This window comes from Berghia stephanieae, chromosome 6 (genome assembly GCF_034508935.2).
Source record: "Berghia stephanieae isolate SIO BIC M18660-M18661 chromosome 6, UCSD_Bste_1.3, whole genome shotgun sequence".
Taxonomy (NCBI): domain Eukaryota; kingdom Metazoa; phylum Mollusca; class Gastropoda; order Nudibranchia; family Aeolidiidae; genus Berghia; species Berghia stephanieae.
Genome location: NC_088365.1, coordinates 188,111 through 194,576, shown reverse-complemented (window position 1 = coordinate 194,576; position 6,466 = coordinate 188,111). Strand labels below are relative to the sequence as shown.

General features: G+C 34.5%; 1 long non-coding RNA gene across 1 annotated transcript; it reads left to right on the top strand.

The window, feature by feature from the left end:
• Positions 1 to 1,017: 1,017 nt before the first annotated feature.
• LOC144975591 (uncharacterized) lies at positions 1,018 to 5,706 on the top strand. Its single transcript, XR_013645948.1, has 4 exons — positions 1,018 to 1,430; positions 2,585 to 2,646; positions 3,463 to 3,679; positions 5,576 to 5,706. It is a non-coding gene; the product is annotated as an uncharacterized LOC144975591 (long non-coding RNA).
• Positions 5,707 to 6,466: the final 760 nt, after the last annotated feature.

The following is a 6,466-nucleotide window of genomic DNA, read 5'->3' as shown; positions in this document are numbered from 1 at the left end:
TTAAAGTGCAATACCTAACATTATATCTTGATCTACAAAAGAGTCTTTTTAAATGAACCGCTGTGTTTCTATATTTTTCAAGAACCAATGATTATCTGATAACCACTGACAACTGACTTGCGAAGAGAGTGGCCGACGGACGTCCTCTCTATAGCCGCAAGTATTTTTTCGTCACTTGCTGAGTTCCAAACTAGACGTCTATGGCATCGTGGGGTAAATTGATGCTGGAGGCATCATTGAAGAGACACCGAGATAATTTAAATGGTAAGTTATTGGCCATTCTTATTACATCACTGTTGATTTAAGATTTTCAATAGGGTAGACATCACACTAGGTACTTTGGTAAAAAATTCAAATTGGATTGAGCTCAATGAAACCTATATCATCTTAAAGTGCTTTTCAACACGATTCTAATGATACCAAAATTGTGAAAATCAGATAAGCAGAAAAAAAGTTGTGTTAGTTTAAAGGCTGACAAATGGTCTTCTATTTGCCTTTGTTATTTACTGACGGACTTTGTGACCTGAAAATTGTTGCATTTCCGGTAGTAACCGCCATTTGGATTTCAAAACTGGTCTAAAATGACCGCTAAGATTTGAGTAAGGATTTTACTGGAACGAATTTCATGGATGCGGTATACAACTTTGCCCTGAATTTAATTTTATAAAAAAGTTAAGATGTTAAATAAACGTGCCAGCATGAAATTTTGATTTACCAAGTTCTAATCTTTTAATTATCCAAAGCTAAATTATACCCTATTTTATCCATAATCAAAAGTTATACTAAATTGTCATTGATTTTAAAATAAACTACACCAAACGATAGAGTAATTTCTCCTGAAGAAAATAAGACATAAATCATTAAAATCCATCCATAAACAAAAAATCTATGGAACTTTTTCTGAGACCCATCACTCAAAAGTCCAAAAAATCGGGTCACAGCCACTAGGCCATTTATCGGCTCCCTGCTGGAGGGCCAAATGGACGTTTACCAAAGTACCTAATCACCACACACCGATTGATGATTGTCACTTGTCAGTCAGTCATTTGGAAGTGGAGTCAGATAATTCGGGAACTTCTGTAGACTGTAGATTCACACTAGTAAGATCTGTCGTTTACTACTACTACTACTACTACCACTACTACTTTTAGTTTTAGCGCTATCCAACTCAACACTTCTCGTGTTTATTTTATTTTGGCAAAACTAGAATGGATTTTTGAAAAGAATATAAAAAATAATTTAAACTTAAACCTGTCTTTGCATCTTGCTTTATGCATACAGTATGCCATATCACAAAATCATAGTTTAATGTTGAGAATATGCTATTTCTTTTGTAACTTCAGATCAGAGAGATTTGAGCTTTAAAAATCCTGAAAAATGTCTTGCTGTCAATCCAGACAACCCTTTTGATGTGATCTATGATGTTAATGGTAAGAATGTAATTTGATGAGGAAATGAATAACATTTAGGTACACATAGTTTGCTTTTTTTTTTTTTTTGAGTCATGATGTTTAATACTATTACAGTCCACTCCGGGTAATTGCAACTCGTTTAATCGCAACTTTCGGTTAATCACAATATTTCCTAAGCAATGGAAATAATTCTATATAAAAGTCACTGGTTAATTGCAACAAACTTCGGTTTTTTAAAAAGTGGTAAATTCAAGAAATCAAACAGTATATCATGATTAAATTTCATCATGGATGAAATCGTGACAGGTTGAAGAATCGAGAGTGAGCAGGATTTAATGCTACAGTAGTGTGTCACCACTCTGTTAGAGTCGAAAGAGGGCGGGGCTCTGCAGTATGGGTTTGTGACGTCATCGGTGGCCATTAAATAGAAGAGGGGTGGGGCTGGTCATAATCTTGACAACAGGTTATAAATGACAGTTATAAAGAGAGACTGAGCGATATCCTTTGTTTTAGGATTAACAACTGTGCATTGTGACCAACGAGTTTGGTGAGAGCTTATTGTCTCTCATTAAGGCTAATCTCTTTAACTCTGACAAATGTTGAATTGTTGAGAAAAAAGATTGAAACTTCTTCCAATCTGAATAAGATGTCGGCTTGCTTCATAGCTGCTTTTGGTTGACAAATCTACACGGGGCTGCCATATGGTTTTTGTTTCAATCAAATTGCTCTGTATGTGGTGGACTAAGAATATTATTTACTGGTTTGAGTTGACAATAAATGTGTAAAATGTTGAAATAGTGGACAGGAAACTGAATTTCGGTTAATCCCAACATTTTCGATGATCCCAAGGTATTGCGATTATCCTAAGTGGACTGTACCTGAATCTTGAACGAAAAACTATCATATGGATATGATTATAGACAGATTGGTTTCTGGAATTATATTTCCGTCCTCCCTTGCCAACTCTGACGTTCTTGAAATTTAAAAGAAAATAGCCAGAAGGTTTCGGACTTAATTTTCTTTTTTTTCCAAAGGACAATAGTCATAAGGTAAATAATTTTAAAAAATCCTTTTACAGCACAAGATGGCATGATTTTTTGTTTAAGAGTTTAGAGAAAAACTTGCACATGATAGTCTTCAGCTTTTTTTTGTTGTTTTTATTTTCTATATAGACTCCAACTCAGAGCCTGAAAGTGATGCAGAACAAAGTTCCATATCACATGATTCATTTGTGGTAAGTTTGTACATTAAAATAAAATCATAACATTTGTATAGCGTTTATCCACAGTTGGCACCATGCTCAAAATGCTTCACATCACCATATTTTGTGGTGGACAAAACACATTTGCCACAAAAGATGAGACCTGCAGTCTGTTAGGCGCAATACAATATTTCAGGACAAGGACAACACTGTTTTACACCAGTGAGATCTCCTAGTTTTTTGTTGTTAAAAATTTTTCTTTGCAGTGGACTTCGCCAACAATAACACTATTTTAAACCTTCCTCGTTATATTTTGAAGTGATATTCATTGATGAGCCATTCACATTTGAAGTCGTTTGTTTTTTATTTGACAAAATGTGAAAATGATGCGTTTCCAGGAAAAATTAAAATAGCTTCTGTTGGGATTATACTGTTGATCTCGCATTTTGTCCAAATTCTCTTGCATCGTAATGTTTATCAACTTTTTTTGTTAACTATATTGCAGTTGCAAGGTTAGGAAGTTCATATTGTTGCAATGACAACCGTTTATATGTCCAGAATCGTAGTGATATAAAAAATTGTTTTGTAGTTGTTGGTCCTGGTGTAGGATTTAAAGAGTTGGTTAAAAACGGTTTACTGAAACCCTGGTTGGTGTATCTATATTTATCCAAGCACAGTTGAACATATTAAATACTTAGACAATATGTCTGCCTTTCTCAACTCTTTTTTATTATACTTGCATTATTAACCAGCTAATTGTTTAGTTGGATTATTAAACAATGGCTCTTCATGTTTATTGTCAACATGAATAAATTGATTGATCTGTCATCTTTTCCACAAAATATACAGGGTCCCGATTTTGTTGCTGACTCCGAGTCTGATTCCTCTACGTACTCTGTGAGGTACCCAATGCTGAGTACATCATTGTCTTTGGAACCTAGTGCTCATTCCCCAACTCAGTCAGAGCCTCATCCACAACTATCACAGACTGAACCTCGTTGCCAGTCTGGGACCCAGGTTCAACCCGAATGCTATACACTTGCAAACTAACGTGTTACGTGCAATGGTGAGTCATTTTTTTGTCATTCTTCTCCTTTGATATTTGTGGGATCAATTTTAATTTACCCATTCCTTTTAAAAGAAAACTTCCACCCCCTCCATGGTGCTGCATTTGTGTTATTGCATTTTTTTTCTGTTTTGGCAGTGCTGCGTCGCAAAATACGCTACCATTTACATAACAAGCACAAATCCAAATTTGATAGGGTGGACATCTTAGAATCTGAAACCCCAATGTGTGAGTGATATCAGTGAAACCAGCCATAAAAATGTTCATGTTTATTTTATTGGGGGTTTTTTTGTCTGTAATAGACTTAAATTGTTTGTATTGTAAGTGTTAAAATGGTTTTTTTGTTACAACCCATCTATATATTAAAACTGTTTCTTTGTATTTCTATGATGCTTAAGGCTTTTTTTCACAGACCAGCTGGAAACTTAACGAGAATCAGAGTAGATAACATTTTTATTAATCTTGCAACCTAAACAGTATATGATGATTGGGAGCATTTAAAGAAAAGCACATTTTCTTTTTAATTTGTCGGTACTAAAATTATACTTTGATAATGTCTGCTGTGCTACAAACCCTTTTGACTTCCAGGTTCAATATTTTTCTTTATTCTAAAATTCTTGGGTTTCCTTTCAATGACAACTGAGATCATTAAAATTCAGCTCACAACATGATGTGTGTAGATTTGATGAAAACATATGTTCGAGTTGAGAAGCAGTGTTCACGAACTTGCTGATCGTTTTTACTAGCATTTATTTTCCTAACTTACCTGTGTCAATTAACAAAGGCAAGACTCAAATATTTTCTATCTGAACAGTGTGTTTGTTATTGAAATATTTCCGGCATATACATGTCATATTTCATTCCCACAAAATATAAATCAGGATTAAGTTGTCTGGGCATCAGCATCGTTCAGGCAGTTGGGGGGAAGTCTTTAAGGAATTAATGAAGCCGATGCTCAACCGGTCTGGAGGACGTTTGATTGATGTCGGCTGTTTGTTCTGCCAGCCGGTGATGTTTTCTCACTCCCTCAATGACAAAGAAAGTCATTGTTATGACTATGAACTATAGTCTATTATTACTTTTGTTACTATATTAATTGTTACTTATTGCCGCTACTGTTATTATTATTATTATTATTATTATTATTATTATTATTATTATTATTATTATTATTATTATTATATTATTATTATGATATTGCCTTCATTGCATTCTATTAATATTATTGATATAATTAATTTCTGATTGTTGTAAATAATTTATGTGAATTGAATTTTGTCGATTGGCCAAGGGCCTACAATAAACTTAAATGAAATGTTAGTCTTTGGATAGGACTTGGGTCTATTCTTGATTGCTTTTCCGCCTGGGTCGAGTGAAGCATTTGGAGTAAATTTTGTTGCTCAACGTAAAAAACATTCCGCTGATACTGATACCTCCAAGGGGTGGTTGGGGAAAAACCTAAAATTCTTTTGACATTCTGTCTGATTATTCGCTGAAACAACAAAGGACAATCTATGTATTCAGATGAGACTTCAATGTGTTACTATTCCGATTTATGTTCATATTTTGATTATAATGAAGAGGGAACCCTGAACCCAGTGAAGTGGGTGGATTGATCTATTTATTTCTATTTCAAAACAAAAATATGGCGTCTTTTCACTGGATTTGTTATGTGGCAGAGGTCTCCACAAATCTAACATACCTCTTCCAAAGGAATAGATGGTAGAAAAGTATATAACAAGAAGGAATTATGACAGTTACTTGTCCAGGCCTTAAATATTTGGAATGCTATTCCTCTCTATCGCTGTCATGTAGCTGATGTGCATACGATCTGTCTATTGATTTATTTCCATAGTTCATAGCACGATGTGCTTTATTTTCTTCTTTTTTTTCCAGAGAAATACAAAAAGCCAAGGAGACCCTGTCCATACTGTGGACAGTTGCAAACAAAACTCTCAAGGCATTTGATGAGGAAACACAAAGATGAGACAGAAGTTACAGAGGCCATGAAACAGCCTGTAAAGGAACAATGGATTATCTCAAGAAAAAGGGCATTTTTTATTCAAACACTAGAAACAATTCAATAGTTATGCGTGAGAGAGCACAAGGGTCACATGAAGTTGTTATGTGTGCTGGCTGTAAGGGGTTTTACTCTGGACGAAGGGTTTATGAACACAAAAAGAAATGTAGTACTGAGCATGCTCTGTGTACTGGGGTTGTAAAATTTTATCCCGTGGCTCCCAATGCAAGTAAAGAAATAAAGGAGAATATTCTTGACAAATTTCGGAATGATGAAGTGGGAAATTTGTGTCGATCTGACAAAGCTATAGTATTGTTAGGAACAAAATTGTGGAGTAAAAGTTCAAAGAAGGAGAGAAAAGTTATAATGAGTGATTTACGCATCTTAGGAAATTTGATTTTAAAAACTAGGAAGAGAACAAATCAACCTTCTTTCTCTGGAGAGGACGTGGTGAAGCGTTGTAACTTTAATGAAATATCGCAAACCATTTCTGAAATGACTTTGAAAGAGGATGGGACATTGAAAGCAGGCTTGAAGCTTTCAATTGGATTTATATTGAAAAAGTTAATTAATTTCTTAAAAGGGGAATATATAATGCAAAACAAAATGGAAGAATCCGCAGAGATAGATTTGTTCAAAGCTGTCCTGGATTATAATTGGGATAGTATTTTTTTTACAGCCAGAGTTCAATGTGAAGCAAAGAGAACAAATTTGAGAAAACCCAAAGAGATGCCATTAGAGAATGATATAAAGAAGCTACGGCAATT